At 42.2% G+C, this 16416-nt stretch overlaps 1 protein-coding gene across 6 annotated transcripts in view; it reads left to right on the forward strand.

The window, feature by feature from the left end:
- GRM8 (glutamate metabotropic receptor 8) overlaps positions 1-16416 on the forward strand; it is a 766318-nt gene that overhangs the window by 431812 nt on the left and 318090 nt on the right. The window lies entirely within an intron of this gene.

The raw sequence follows: 16416 nt of genomic DNA on the forward strand, positions 1-16416 counted from the left end.
TGTATACTCAAAGTGATTTAGCTGGCCGCTTACTGGCTAAATCACTCGGTTGGGGCTAGTCTCTATTATTCAACAGTATTTAACTGGCTAAGTACTGCTGAATATCACAGATAGGTCTGGATGCTTTATATGGCACCGATATCAGCAGCTGCCCAAAAAGCGGCTGCTGATTGAATGTCAATCACGCGAAGGCACAGTATAGAGAATTGCACCTCAAAGAAAGATAGGTGCCATAAATATGGCCAATGGTTTTCCAGGCCTACATTGCTGGCACCTATCTTTGTCATGAATCACACCTACATAAGCACTTTATGGCGTCTAATGCCACTTCCGACATTGGCCGTGCCAATAGTGGCATTAGATGCTGGTAGGTGCCTTTACAGCAGGGCAGGATTAATTCGTCAAGGGCCCCTAGGCACCCAAGTACACGTGGCCCCCCTGCCCCACCCCACCCCATCATGCGCCCAGGCGGAAACAGGAAGCTGCGTCAGAGGGAAGCTTTGGGCAAGCAGCACCGCTTGCACAATTACAGTTTCCGTTGCCTTTCTTACCCGCATTGCTTGCTTGTCTTACTTTACGTCGATGGGGGGGGGGGGGGGGGACGCCGCGTTGACGATCGATGCTGGAGGGGCCCATTGCCATTTGGAAAAAACAATGTTGATGCCTTCCTTCATCGGGCCCCCCTGACCATTTCGGGCCCTAGGCAAGTGCCTACTTGGCCTATTGGCTAATCCTGACCTGCTTTAGAGGCGCAATTCCAGCACCTTTCCTTTGGATGCCAGTAGGCGCTTTAAATTTAAAGTTGTTTCAAGTGGTGCTTCCCTATTAACTTCGACACCAGTAGGGCACCTACCAGTGTCTAAGTTCAGGCGCTGTTCGTAGAATTTCCTCCTTAGTGCTTAAATCAAAGCTGGCCATGTTGGGAGCATTTTGGGGGCAGAGTCAACACTTGACCACTTAAGTGTTGATAGTCAGCCCTTAAGTGGCCAGGTTTACAGCTTAAATGGGACTGCAGAAAAGTCTGTCCTATTTTTATGTGGTAATCCTCAGCTGCTTAAGTGCTATGTGTTCGCTGCATAAAAATCCTCGCTGCTGAAGGCTGAATATTGACCCCAATAAGATTAGGCTTCCTGGATAATTGCGAAGTCCGAATCTGCTGAGAAAAGTAACTCCCTTAAATGATGACATTAATATTGATCTGTTTCAATTGAGTTTGTCATCCTCTGTAGCTGAGATTGATTTACAACCTCACAATATTATAGCTTTGGGAAGCACTTGGAATGAAGTTTCTCCATTGATACTAGATAAGGTTGCTTTTCTTGTTAATTCATGCATATAGAATGCCATCTTTTTCATGGTTTACCACAGCTGAAGCAAACTAAAGTTTTGTAGATTGGAATAGAGCTGGAAAATATTCTTGATATTAGAACCTAGTTCATGCTGCAAAAAAAAATAAAAAAATCTTATTTTACTGCAAGGATCAGGCTAGATTTAAATCAATCACTGGTGATGGTTTCGTCTGTTAAAGATTTAACTTATACGTCTCCTAAGAAAGGTTCAGATGGTATTCTCAATTCCATATGTTTACTAAGAGGCCTATTTACTAAACTGTAGCAAGGTTCTACAGTTACCATCTGTCGAGTATTTGGCACAATTTGGCTGGCAATGAATAGCTCCTGGCTGGCCAAACAAATCATAGCTGACTATCTGTCAATATTCAGCGGGAGATAGGTGGTTATCTCCTGTTGAATATCCATGTCGGCGGCTAACCTGGTGACAACAAAGCCACTTACCGCCAATACTTAATGGCTCATTTGGGCTGTGAAAACTGGAGGGAATGGTACAGTTTAGGAGGTGAAGAACTTTTGTGACCGAAAGAGGAGTGGGACATGGGAGTGATAGTATGTGAAGGTCTTAAGTGGTCAAACAGGTCAAAAAGATGATGGTGAATTTAGAAGAATGCTAGGGTGCATAGGGAGAGGTATGGCCAATGGGAAAAAGAAGGTATTGATGCCCCCTGTATAAGACTCTGATGAGACCTCATTTCGAATATTGTGTACAATTCTGGAGCCTGCACCTTAAAAAATCTTCAGATAAGCTGCTCCGTTCCTTCTCCTTCACTGCCAATTCCAGACTTTGTTCCTTTCATCTAGCTGCCCTGGAATAAATTACCCGAGTTTGTTCACCAAGCCCCTTTCCTTACATTGTTTAAAAGCAGACTGAAACCTACCTTTTTGATATAACCTTCAATCCATAACTTTAATCCCCACCGCCCACCAACCCTGCCAGCAGATTAACCGTTCCCCTTAACTGCAGCAATGACATCCTGTTTGTCTGTCATGTCTGTTTAGATTGTAAGCTCTTTCAAGCAGGGACTGTCTTCTTTGTGACTCTGTACAGCGCTGTGTATGTCTGATAGCGCTATAGAAATAATTAATAGTAGTAGTAGTTGTAATTAATAGTAGTAGAAGTAGTAGATATAAACAGGATGGAGTTGGTCCAGAGGAAAGATACTAAAATGGTCGTGGTGTTCATCATAAGGCACATGGGGATAGACCTACAGATCTCAAAATGTATACTTTGGAGGAAAGGTGGGAGAGAGGAGCTATGATAGAGATGTTTAAATACTAAATATGAAAAAATATTACTAGCCAAGTGATGGTGACACCCACTGAAAAAACATTTATTAAAAGTGGAGAAAAAGCCTCAATCATTGAATATTTAAATGGCAACCCACTGGATTTCCAGCCGTTCAACACATGTATCATAGGCAAAAAAAACTCCACAGCTATCAAAATGCAGGTCTATCATTGGCTGCTAGTACTTAGCTGATGAATATCAGCTTAACCAGAAAGGTCTCGGCTGGCCAAAAAAATGCTGAAAATTCAATGCTGGTCTCTGATACTGCGCCAACATTGCATTTCCAGTTTTGCAGTCAACCACAGGAGATAGCCAGCTGTTTCCCGTGGTCTGAATATCAGGTGTTTATTGTCAAAATTTAAAAAGTAATTGCAAAATCTCTGTGTTAACTGTTGGAGGTATTCCTAATATTTGCCTGTACAATTAATGTAGAAAATGCATTTTCATTGTGCATTAGTGATGTAGTTGGCTATATTTATTCAGGTGGCATTAACTTCACCCCATTATCTGCCACATGGTAAACTGTTAACACATGGAAGCTTACCATGCATTAACTGAGGTAAAGTCTATGGCCATCCCATTCTGCATTAGGAAGTTAATATGGAAATTAACTCATGCTGTCAAACTATTGTGCTGATAGCATGGGCTCAAGCTGGCAATGCTCGTTAATTTCCATATTAACTACTCAGCATAGCTTGGTAAATACTTATGTTCCTAAGCAGCATATTTTCAAAGCATAGGGATGTCTCAAAAGGGTGTAGGATGATTCATTGTGGCTGTTTCAGCCATTATAAATATCATAGCATTACGATGGCTACTTTCCCTGTCATCTTTGCCTATCTCTTCTGCTCTCCCTGATCTAGCATGTCTCCCCCTCTTCTCCCATTAAAGTTTCACCTGAGGTCACTCACCACCATTCCCATAGCTTTCCTTCTCCAGTGCCCCATCCCCTCTCTTCCCTTCAGGCATCCTGCATTTCAAATAAGAAGTTGCATCTGGAATGCTGCAGGATCTCATTAGGGGTAGCAATGTCCCCCATACACCCCAAACTACAACCCCCCCCCCCATCTATACCCGATTCCCTCCCATGAGCAGATCCAGCCATTCTCTCCCAGACAATTCAGCATGGCCATTTCAGCGCAGCTGCAATGAAATGTCCTATGATGAATCTTCCCATTCTGGTCTCAAAATGCCGAAATAGCCATCCATGTACTTGAAATGTCTAAATTCTGATTTTACAAGGACAGAGAAGGAACACCCAACCCTGCAGTAAGTCCAATAGTAAGGAGGCATGTTGTGAGCTTGTTGTGGGTGGAGCTAGGGAAGGCCGAAAATCTTGTCCAAAAGTGATTACCAGACGGGAAGAAACATCTAAGTCTAAAAGGTACGCCCTAAATTAGACCTGTTTCTTCCAAGTCCAAGGTACAAAAAGGTGCTCTGATTGAGCAACTAACTACTGGAGGGATTAACACATAACACGTCCCTAATCTAGGGTTGCCAAACGTCCGGAGAAACCCGGACATGTCCTCTTTTTAGAGGACTGTCTGGGTGCCAGGAGGGATTTCCAAAACCCGGCAGTTGGTCCGGATTTTGGAAGTCCTGAGCTAGGAGGCTGCGTCTGGAAGCCTTTGCGCATACACAGCCGTCACCCAGATAACACTGTACACTTGCGTGTGATGTCATTGCATCAATGTCCATGCATGCATGAAGGCTTCCAAATGTGCCCTTTGAGCTCAGGGAGGTTCATGTGAGTGTAGAGAGGACTACACGGAATCGTCACAAGCACTTTTAGAACTCTGATAGCTTCCGGTACCATTTTACATATCAAACCTCCCTTTGATAAGTATAAAAGTCGCCTTTTCTTGATTTTAACTGGTATTGCGGTCCAAATGATCACAAAAAACTAGAAAAATCATGATAGGTTAAATTACACATTTTGGTGGACAACTGTATGTACTATATAGGTTTGAAAGGGTAAACGCAGAGTGCTCAGCAAGTAATGCTTTATTTAATAAAATTTGGAATCCATTGACGGTATTTGCAAATTTAAAGTAAAAATAACATATTGCCTTCGGAGTTTTTTCATTGCACATCTGGGATGGGATGGGAGGGAGGGTTGGGTAGGGATAGATTTTGTTTAATGTAGATATTGAATCTTCATATTAAGACATTTAATATTGTTAATATTAATAATTGATGGAAGGGAGGGGTTATAGTTATGGTTCTATATTTTCTGCTTGTGATAGTGTTTTCTTTGTCATATTTCATGTTATTATTCTAATGTATTACACTATTGTATTTTAATAAAATAATAAAATTATTTATTAAAAAAAAAAAAAAGAACTCTGATGGCTTCCTATTTGCTTTTGGCTTCACCACGTAAAAGTTAGTATATTAGTAATAATAATAATAATAACTTTATTCTTCTATACCGCCACAATCTTGCGACTTCTAGGTGGTTTACAATCAAGAGTGCTGGACATTCAGCGAAATACAATAAGTAGATATTCAGAGGAAATACAGAGATCAGAGACCTCAGGAGGCAATAGTATAGAAATACAATTTGCTGAGCGAAAATGTAATATGTACATTTTAGTAGGTAATGTCCGACAGGACCTGTTGGGGATAAATAGCAACGTAAAGTTACGATAAGATGAAGATAACAGTAAAAAGGCTCCTGAGGCAGGCCATATAGGCTGAAACACATGCGTGTTGATCCATTGCACAGATTTCCATATTTTCAGAATAAAGTTGCACACCAACATTGCTTGTTTGTTGCAGATGCCAAAGCTACCATGGATGCCCCACACGGAGGTATTAGTGCTTACTGCAGCATAATAAATGGACCCCTTTATTTGTTAATTTTATTATTTGGGGGGATTTATTAACCATCTTTATGAAGAAATTGATGTTTTTAATGTATTTTATACTATTAATTTATTGTCGTATATTGTATGTTGTTTGTAACCTCTTAAGGACTTGGGATTGATTGGGGGGACTATAAATATTTTAAATAAATAAATAAATTGGAGGGTTAGATTATATAGAGTGTGTGCCCAGTAATCCTTTGCAAACAAAACCAAAAACTGCAGACTTTGTACACGATGCAGGCAGACTTTATTTATAACAAATAAAACATTAGATTAAAAACCTTTTACCAGGCAAGGGACCCAACACGGTCCGTGTTTCGTATAATCTTCATCAGGGGTCCAATAAGTGACGTGCTGAGGAAATCTAAAACGCTGGTGACACGCTGGAAGTGCTGCACTTCACTTATTGGACCCCTGATGAAGATTATACGAAACACGGACCGTGTTGGGTCCCTTGCCTGGTAAAAGGTTTTTAATCTAATGTTTTATTTGTTATAAATAAAGTCTGCCTGCATCGTGTACAAAGTCTGCAGTTTTTGGTTTTGTTTGCTCTGGATTGTTCTTCACTGCAGACAGTTGGACCATTGTTTCTTTACTTTGGTTGGGCTCCCAGTAGTCCTTTATCAGGTTGTGCAAAGTTTGTAGGTAGTTTTTATGATCAGTCTTAACATGAATTTCAAAGTACAAAATTTTTCTTTAGAGACTGACTTGGGATAAAGACGTGCAAAGTTTTGTTCCTGTTGTCTGTGTAAAACATACACAATTTCCTTTTTGCAAGTTGATTTCAGCTAAATATTTTGAAGAATAATTTTCTGAAATCCTGTGTCTTCTCTTTAACTGCCTTCTTGAAGTAACCAGAAGCTTTTATGTTCCAAGGTCAGTTAAAAAAAAAAAGATTGAAAGTCAGAGAGGTGATATAGATCAATATTTTTTTGAAAGGACTGATTTAACTGAAAACTTGGAGCCCTCTACTAAAGAAACCTATACTTGTGGTGTCATTTGTGTCAACCACAAATAGAAATCATATGTTTGCCTTGCAATTTGGGTTAAAATCTGTTGTTTCTGATATCTCTCTTAATACTCATTGAAGGGAATTTTTTCAATGTAAGGCCCAGGCATTAGTCATAGGGTTGGACTTTTGACATTTTCCATGAAATATGTGTCAAAGTTCCTAGTCAGGATATAATTTTATTAACAATCCCAGTGGGCTAAGGCCCTCTTTTACTAAGGTGCGCTAAGTGTTTTAGCGCACGTTTAGTGCACACTAAATCAACGCATGCGCTAATCACTAACGCGTCCATAGAATAACATGCACAAGTTAGCGTTTAGTGCATATTTAGCACCTGCTAATATTTATTGCATGCTAAAAAGCATAGCGCACCTTAGTAAAAGAGGGGGTAAGTTTTTACTGCCTACAATAAAGAGATGTTGGAAGGCTAGTACAAAGGTATCAATGCCTTTGTCCATCTTTGATAGGTTAGCGTTATTAACTGGCCTTTTCTCAGATCTAATTATTTATGTATTTAAAAATTTATATACCGCATAATAACTATGCGGTTTACAAAATTACATGCATACATATTTAAGAAATGCTAAACATGTTTCAACAAGACAAACACAAGACGACATTAACTAACGGTATCATTATTAAATTCATCCTACAACAGGGGTAGGGAACTCTGGCCAATATTCCAGTCGGGTTTTCAGGATTTCCCCAGTGAATATGCATGAGTTATATTTGCATGCACTGCTTTCAATGCATATTCATTGGAGAAATCCTGAAAACCCGACTGGACTACGGCTCTCGAGGACCGGAGTTCCCTACCCCTGTCCTACAAGATGGAAACACAAAATCCCATAAAATCATTTACAGGACAGGAAAGCATTAACAGAGAACAGCATTAGCACAGGAAGGCATTGACAAATAATTGCATTTTCAACATTTTCTTAAGGTTCAATCTCCTATCACAGAATAGCAGGCAGCGCATTCCAGAGCTTTGCGCCAGCCACAGACAGCATTGTTGGCCCAATCTTAACATGAGAGACTAACATCTTACCCTCAAACTCAGTTTCGTACTGTTTTCAGGTCTCAAACATTTTCTAGGTCGATAGATTTCAAAAAACCCGTTTAGTACCATTGGAGAAACGTGATATAAAATTGGCTGTATCACTGAAAGAATCTTAAACTGTACTTCTCTGCTGCATAGGTAATTAAATCTTTTTTTATCTTTATTTATATTAGAATATGTGTTGGGCCATCACCAGTGTGGATATTAGAATATATATCTCCCATTTCTTTAATTAATTTTCTCTTTTTTTATTTTACTGTCTCCCTCCTCCCCCTCCCCTTTTATAAATCAGCATGGTTTTTAGTGCCGGCCACGGCGGTAACAGCTCTGATGCTCATAGAATTATAAAAGGGGGTTTATGACTGCACAGTTCCAGTTTCTTTTATTTTTATCTTTAAAATGTAAAAAAAAAAAAAAAAAAAGCAAAACCTCTCATGCGTACTTTTGGAAATCTGACCGTGCACTCTCCATCCCAATCCCATGCCTGCGAATGACTCCCCCAATACAAACATAGGCCTCTTTTTATTAAACTGCGTTAGCAGTTTTTAGTGCGGGGAGCCACGTTGAATGCTTCACGCTGCTCCCGATCCTCATAGGAACTCTATGAGCGTTGGGAGCGGTGCGGGGCATTCAGCGTGGCTCCCCATGCTAAAAAGTGCTAGCGCAGTTTAATAAAAGGGGGTAATGGACTTATGAAACTTGAAACTTGAACAATAAAAAAACAATTTCTATGCACAAAACTATTTTATTAGATTGGATTGGATTTACTAAACTAAACCTTAAGTTTATATACCGCATCATCCCCACGGAAGTAGAGTTCGGCACGGCTTACAAAAACTTAAAATGCGAAAGGGTAGGAAAAGGTTTACATAAGTTTATAAATCGAGTGGAAAAGTAAGGGAAAAGAAATTACATGTTAGAGAAGAGCCAGGTTTTTAGTTGCTTGCGGAATAAATGGAGGGAGCTCAGGTTCCGCAGCGGGATAGTAAGGTCATTCCAGAGACCTGTGATTTTGAAAAGAAGTGATTTTCCTAGTTTACCTGCATGGAGAATACCATGAAGGGAGGGGAAGGATAGTTTTAATTTGTGGTCCTGGTCCTGGTGGAGTAGGGGCACGAGGAGTTAAAAGAAAGTGGGATTAGGGAAGGAAGGATGCCGTGAATAATCTTAAAAGCCAGGCAAGAGCATTTGAATTGGACTCTGGAGATCACTGGGAGCCAGTGAAGATTGGCCAGGAGTGGGGAGACGTGAACAGATTTACGTTTTGCAAAAATCAGCTTGGCTGCCGTGTTCTGAATAAGCTGGAGTCTTTGGAGGGTTTTTTTTGTTAAGCAAAGGTAAATGGCATTACAATAGTTAAGTTTGGAGAGGATGATGGATTGGACAAGGATGGCGAAATGTTTTTGGCGGAAGAAGGGTCTTGCTTTCCTTAGCATGTGGAGGCTGAAAAAGCATGATTTTGTCAAGGAGTTGAGGTGGTCGTTGAGAGAGAGAAAGGAATCGATAGTGATGCCGAGGACCTTGCTTGAGAACTCAAGGTGTAAGGCAGAGCCTGAGGGCAGTGCGAAGAGGGTGGGCAAGTGTTCTAACTTTGGGCCAAGCCAGAGTAATTTTGTTTTTGATTCATTTAGTTTCATCTGTACCAAGAGGGACCTGGAGTGGAGTCTCCTTATGCAGGATGTTATGTTGTCGTGGAGGTTAGTGAGGTTTTAGTCTGTTTCAAGAAGGACAAAGATATCGTCGGCGTATGTGTATATTGTTTCAAAGGGGGAAAGCTGGAAGAGCTTCAATGAGGACATATAGATACTAAAAAGGATAGGGGAAAGGGGTGATCCCTGAGGGACTCCGCAAGAAGGAGACCAAGGAGTGGACATGGTGCCATTAGAGTTGACAGTGTAGGAGCGAGAGCGAAGGAAGTTTGAAAACCAGTTAAGAACGGTGGAATCAATTCCTATCTCGGAAAGTTGATAAAGTAGTATGTCGTGGTGGACGACATCGAAAGCAGCAGAAAGGTCAAATTGTAACAGAACAGCGAATTTGTTTCGAGAATGTAGTTGTTGCACCTTTGATATTAGGGAGACAAGGAGGGACTAATTTGATGTACCACTATTTTTATTTATTTTTTCATTTTTTTATACTGTTTTCCCAAGGGAGCTCAGAACGATTTACATGAATTTATTCAGGTACTCAAGCATTTTCCCCTGTCTGTCCTGGTGGGCTCACAATCTATCTAATGTATCTGGGGCAATGGGGGATTAAGTGACTTGCCCAGGGTTACGAGGAGCAGCGTGGGTTTAAACTCACAACCTCAGGGTGCTGAGGCTATAATTTTAACCATTGCACCACACTCTCTCCTCATTACATCAGTAAAAGAGAAATACAAAACCAAAAAGATCTTAGTCTAACAAACAAATGAAAATCAGTCTAATGTACAACTGCCTTAGATCAAATTATCAAGCAGCCCTCAAAATAGCAATGGCCGCCGCTAAAAACTGCACTACAGTTTTGTAAAGGGAGGGGGGGGGTGTAAAATAGAAATATGTAGACAAAGGTTAAACTGAACCACCAAGAATCTGGACTCTGCATACAATGCAACATCACAGAAACAGTGACGCATGTCCCCTAATATTGTGCAAAATATAAAGATAGCAGATGCAAATTTGGAAAAAACAGAGAAATAGAAACATGATGCCAGATAAAGGCCAAATGACCCATCTAGTCTGCCCAACCGCAGTAACCACTATCTCTTCCTCTCTCTAAGAGATCATCACTTTACAAATTAACAAATGCCCCCCCCCCCTTTAATGAGGCTGCATTAGAATTTTTTAAATTGCAGGCTCCAGCAGTAAAGGCTCTGGCGCTCAAAGAATTCCTATGAGCTTCAGAGCTAATATCACAGCTGGTGATAAAAAAAACTAATGCAGCCAAAGGGGGGGGGGGGGGGGAATAATGCAAAAATGGAAAATAAGATAATACCATTTTATTGTACTATTGCATTTTTCAATTAGCTTTCATTCTCTCCTCTCCTCTTTTCTTCCCACATCTTCCTTCTCAATTTATTTTCTGCATCTGTCTAGATTAAGTTCTTACTATCCTGACAACAATTTCCATTTCACTGTCTACCTACAGCATGCCACCTCTTTCCCTCACTCCTCCAGTATTTCACTAACTGAATCCTCTTCCCCCCCCCCATCAAATGCCCTCTTTTTATTTATCCCCTCCTTCCATCATGTGCCCTATTCCTTTACCCCTTTCATCCAGTATCTTCTCCTCTCTGTCCACTTCCATCCAGCATCTGCCCCCTGTCTCCACTTCCATTCAGTATCTGCTCCCTTTTCTCTCTCCCCTCCCCACTTCCATTCAGTGTCTTCTCCCTTCTCTCTCTCCCATCCGCACTTCCATCCAGCATAGGCTCCCCCTCTACCCTCTACTAACATCCAATGTCTGCCCTTTATCTCTCTCCATCCACCCCTTTTCCATCAGCATCTGCTCCTTGTCTCTCCCTTCCCCTCCTCACTTCCATCAGCATCTTCCCCCTTTCTTTCCTGCAATTCCAATTCCATCCAGTATCATTCCCCCTTATGTCTCTCTCCCCTTTTTCTGCACATCAATTCCATCAGCATCTGCCCTCTTTCTCTCCCTCCACCACTCTTCCATACCAGAATCCTGCTCCCTTCTCTCTCCCTCTCTCCCTCTACCCCACTTCCCTCTCCCTCTACCACCCTTTCATATAAGTATCCTGCTCTTTTCTCTCTCCCTCCATCCCAATGCTATGCAGCAGGGTCCTGCAAAGACTGCAGCTGCTGGCTCTGCTCTGGAACAAGTAAGTGACATCAGAGGGGGTGGACTGGCAGCCGCAGGGAGATGCAGCAAGGACCTGTGATGACTGCGGCTGCTGGTTCACCCTCTCTGACTGTGGGGAGGCGCAGCAAGGACCTGCAATGACTGCGGCTGCCAGCTCTGCTCTGGAACAAGTAAGTGACTGTGGCTGCCGGTCAACCCCCTCTGACATCACTTACCTGTTCCAGAGCAGAGCTAGCAGCCACAGTCATCGTGGGACCTTGCTACACTCCCCATGGCTGCCGACTCTGCTCCAGAACAAGTAATTGTTGGCAGGGGTGTACCGGCAGCCACGGGGAGGTGCAGGAAGGTTCCATGGCAGAGTAGGGCAAGAGGTTCCAGACCCTGTGTGCCGGCTGTGCACCCCCCTAGGGCATGCACCCGGGGGCAGACTGCACCTCCCCCCCCCCCGCCCTTGGTACTCCACTGTCTAGCTGGTAGATATCTTGATAATTTGACAAATATTCAGGTTGACCAATGGTTACATGCTTTGAATATCAAGCAGAGCAATTTGAATTCCATATGCTTACAAATATGGAATTCCATATGGAATTCCATATAGAGAGACCCAGTGTAGGTCATATGGAACTCAAAGGCTGCGACCTACACTGGGCCTCTCCCTCTGACTCAACCCACCCCTTCTGATGCACCTTCCTGGGCGGGCTAGATCAAGAGTGAGTGATCAAGAAGATAAAGGCAGAGGAGAGATCTAAAGAAACTAGAATAACCAATGTGCAGAAATGTCCAATTAACTTGTTTGCTAACCAGCTGAATATAGGTACTTAACTTAATCAACTCTCCCACCCCTGGACCACTGTTAAGATAGCCAGTTTCTGTTTGGCTGGTTAGGGGGATATTCATACTACCCATAGGGTATTTATTTCCTAAAGATATAAGGACCCCTTTTACAAAGCCACGATAGCGATTCTCCTGTGGCAAAGGCATATTAGCCCATTCAGTTTATGCAGGAGAAGTGCTACCACAGCTTTGTAAAAGAGATCCTACATTTTTTTATTAGGATTTATTTACTGTCTCTTTGAAGAAATTCACCCTAAGCCAGGGGTGTCCAATGTTGGTCCTCGAGGGCCGCAGTCCAGTCGGATTTTCAGGATTTCCCCAATGAATATACATGAGGTCTATTTGCATGCACTGCTTTCATTGTATGCTAATAGATCTCATGCATATTCATTGGGGAAATCCTGAAAACCCGACTGGATTGCGGCCCTCGAGGACCGACATTGGACACCCCTGCCCTAAGCAGTGTACAGCAAGAAAAAATTAAATATAGGGCAATAGACAATTACAGCAGCAAAAATATTCCAATAGCTGTATATAGTATGCTACTTAAAAAGTCAACAGTATACGTAATAAAACATTAATAGACACATTTCTTGAAATCAAACGTGCCCTTTACCTCTATCAAGCTGGCTTTTGTTGTGGCTAAAGCAGTCTCTTATTCTTGCTCTCCACAATAACATCTGCTGTTCGCTTTATCAATATCAATCCGTTATTTTATTTCCTTTAGATCGCTCTTCTGCCTTTGATCTTGTTGATCACTTAACTCTTGATCCAGCCCGCCCAGGAAGTTGCGTTAGAAGGGATGGGCTGGGTCAGAGGGAGAGGCCTGGTGCAAACCACAGCCTTTGAGTACGGCTGCTGATGTTGCTGCTGGAGCCGAGAAGGGCCAAAGACATGATGCAAACATACACCGGGAAAGGGGACCTAATAGAGTGAGCTGCCAGAGCACTGAGGTGGGGGGGGGGGGGGGGGGGGGGAGGGGAAGAGGAAGGAAACCTTGAGACTTGAGCATTCATGGATTTGTAGCCATGGGGGGTCCTTAAACTAATGTCCTGCAGATATGGAGAGTTGACTGTATGTTCACTCTGCTTTCACCACCTCTTCTACATACCTTTCTCCTTTTGTTCTAGTAATCTCACATCTGGATTACTGCAGCTCTCTCTATGCTGGCCTTCCACTATCATTCAAATGCTTGCAACTTGCCCAATCTACTGCCGTCAGTCTGCTCTATCTTGCTTGTCAGTTCAATTACATGACTTCCCTTATTCATGCTGAGCACTGACTTCCAGTTTTGGCTTGCATTCATGTGATCTTGTCTTGCATGCATGTGATTTTGTAAACCGCATCATTAGTATGTGGTATATACATTTTTAAATAAATAAATAAATTGTGTCTTTAAAAGACACTCTTCTTCTGATTCCCTACATGCCAATACGCGCACTCTGCTCTTCTGCTTCAAATCTCCTGACCCTCCCCTCATCGCAGACCCTCCGACTGGAAATTTATCAGGAGACCCCTTTCAGTTACCTTGTGCCCTACCTCTGGAATCACCTCCCCGCACAACTCAAATTGGAGCCTTCCCTTCGTAAATTTAAAATCCTCCTTAAAATGCATCTTTTCTCTAAAACCTTTAATCCCTGTTTCTCATAGGTTCACTGTTTGCCCCTTGCTCCCCTCTTTTTTTTCTTTGCTATTTTGGTATGATGATGTAAACTTCACTGGCTCTCTTGTCTTATATCAAGCAAGGTGAAAAAAATAAATAAGTAAAGATGGAACAATGAACTCTAGCAGGAGTTAGAAAAATAAGGAGACTAATTTAAAGAAAGTTGCTTGTGAAGTCAGAAAGACACACAAATAAAATCTCAGTTAGGGTAGAAGTGGATAAATAAGTCCTGTTGCTGTAAATACAGCTGGTGTTAGTTGTTTCTTCGGTTCATAGAAAACCCAGCGAAAGACAAAGGCGCGTGCTGACAACTGAGCGCAAGACAGAGGTGCGCGCCAAAGAAAATTACAGTTTTTAGGGGATCCGACAGGGTTTTTTGTTGGGGAGCCCCCCCAGTTTACTTAATAGAGATCGCGCCACGTTGTGAGGGCGTTGTGGGGGGTTGGGGGGGTTGTAACCATCCACATTTTACTGTAAACTTAACTTTTTCCCTAAAAACAGGGAAAAAGTGAAGTTTTCAGTAAAATGTGGGGGGTTACAACTCCCCAAACCCCCCACAATGCCCCCACAACACGGCGCGATCTCTATTAAGTAAACTGGGGGGGTTCCCCCCACACACACCCCCGTCGGAGCCCTAAAAATAGTAATTTTCTGCGGCGCGCACCCCCGCGCTGCACTCAATTGTCTGGGCGCGCCTTTGTCCCGGCACGCTTTTGACCTGACACCGTTTATTCCATTAAAGGCTTGTGAGAAGAGCAAGCTTTTACCTGATTCCTGAAGTAGAGATAGTCTCCCATTGAGTGAATCCTCCATTCAGTAGCAATTTATTCATTTAACAAGCATTGACATACCGTATATATTCGAATATAAGTCGATCCGAACATAAGTCGAGACCCCCTCCCTTTCCCCCCCAAAAGGGGAAAAATGGTTGATTTGAATATAAGTCAGGTGACTTAATACTCAAGTGTCCTGCCCTGTCAGGCTCTGCACTCAGCCCCCTTCCCTCCATCCCTCCCCTGTCAGGCACTGCACCCAGCACTCTTCCTTTCTCCCCTCCCCTCCCCGAGAATTTGTGGGAGCCAGTAAGGAAGCCGTCTCAGAGCCGAGAGGCAGCGCCAAATCGCGCTGCTGCTCGTGCAGCTCATATGAAGGAATTGGATTGCGCAGCTGGTTAGCAGCAGGGCAGGAGTTTGGAAAGCTTGCTCCTGCCCGCTGCACCTCCACCAGCGATCAGCAGAGGACCTGCTGCACCTCCACCAGATCGGCAAAGGTATGATAGGGCAGGGAGGAGGAGGGGGGCAGAGCCTGATGGCAGTGGTCATAAAAAAATTCTGGGAGGGGGCAATAACTCGAATATAAACTGGGACCCCCATTGGCCAAAAATCCCGGTTTATATTTGAGTATATATGGTATATGATACTGATATTAAACTTTTAGTTGATATGTCCTGCCATGCAGTACTCTCAGCTGCATTATAATAATCTGGAAAAGATTTATTTTTCCAGAATGAAATCCTCTTAATGGTTCAATATAACTGCATCCAGCTGCACATTCTCACAATAATATTAAAAAAAAACCATGCTCCAGTAGAGGACAGCAATGGTGAGCGGAAGAACTGAGAAATCCTGTGTGCAGCTCATATTTTGCCCCAGGGCAAAATTCTCTTCATGGTTAATTTTTTTCCAGCCTAATAAATAGTCCCCAAAGACTTCTGAGCAGATAAAAAGCCTGCTGTTCTGATCTAAATGTACAGAACTGTTAATTAAAATAATTCTTTCATGCATATCCTTTTACTGTTTGAAGACAAATAGCCTTTTTTATTTGCTTATAATGTTGACTGCAAATCATAATAACTTTTAGTGGGTAAGTCAATACTTGTCTTTCCTCATGTACATCAGGTAGATACATAGGAGTCCTCATATAAATCTAATTTAATCTGGGATTTATGGGTCGCACTATGCCTAAATAGGTTCAGGGCAACTTGCAGTACAAGATGAAGAGATACAATGTAGTATGGTATAAAGATACTAGAGAAGTTACATTACGATACGAATTGAGAGGTACAAGACAGGAAGAAATGGATAGTTATTATTTTCTTTTAAGGAGTGGTGCTACAAAGTAGAAGGAGGGGGTAGCACATTGTCCAAGGTCGAATAGATACCAGTGTGCATAGTGTTGTTGAAGTAACAAGACATTTTGAAGACTCAAGGGTCATTTCCCACATTGAATATGGCGTTGAAGAGATAGATCTTTAATTTCTTTTGGAACGTGAGGTAGTTCTGTTCTGATTGCTATTGGGAGGTTGTTCCATGTCTTTGTGCCAATGTACATAAATATAGTATTGAAAACGTGTATTGAGGTCTATAGTTGTAGGATAGTTCATCAGAAGCTTACTGAGATTTTCAGTCAAAGTGGATGACAAAGAAATGAATAGAGTTATGAGTGGTAGGGTGTTGTTTCCATGTAGGATGTGGTAGACTATGCAGGTGGTTTTGAAGATTATTCGAATAGAGATGGGTAACCAACGATATGTGGA

The sequence above is a fragment of the Geotrypetes seraphini genome, chromosome 9 (genome assembly GCF_902459505.1).
Source record: "Geotrypetes seraphini chromosome 9, aGeoSer1.1, whole genome shotgun sequence".
Lineage (NCBI taxonomy): Eukaryota > Metazoa > Chordata > Amphibia > Gymnophiona > Dermophiidae > Geotrypetes > Geotrypetes seraphini.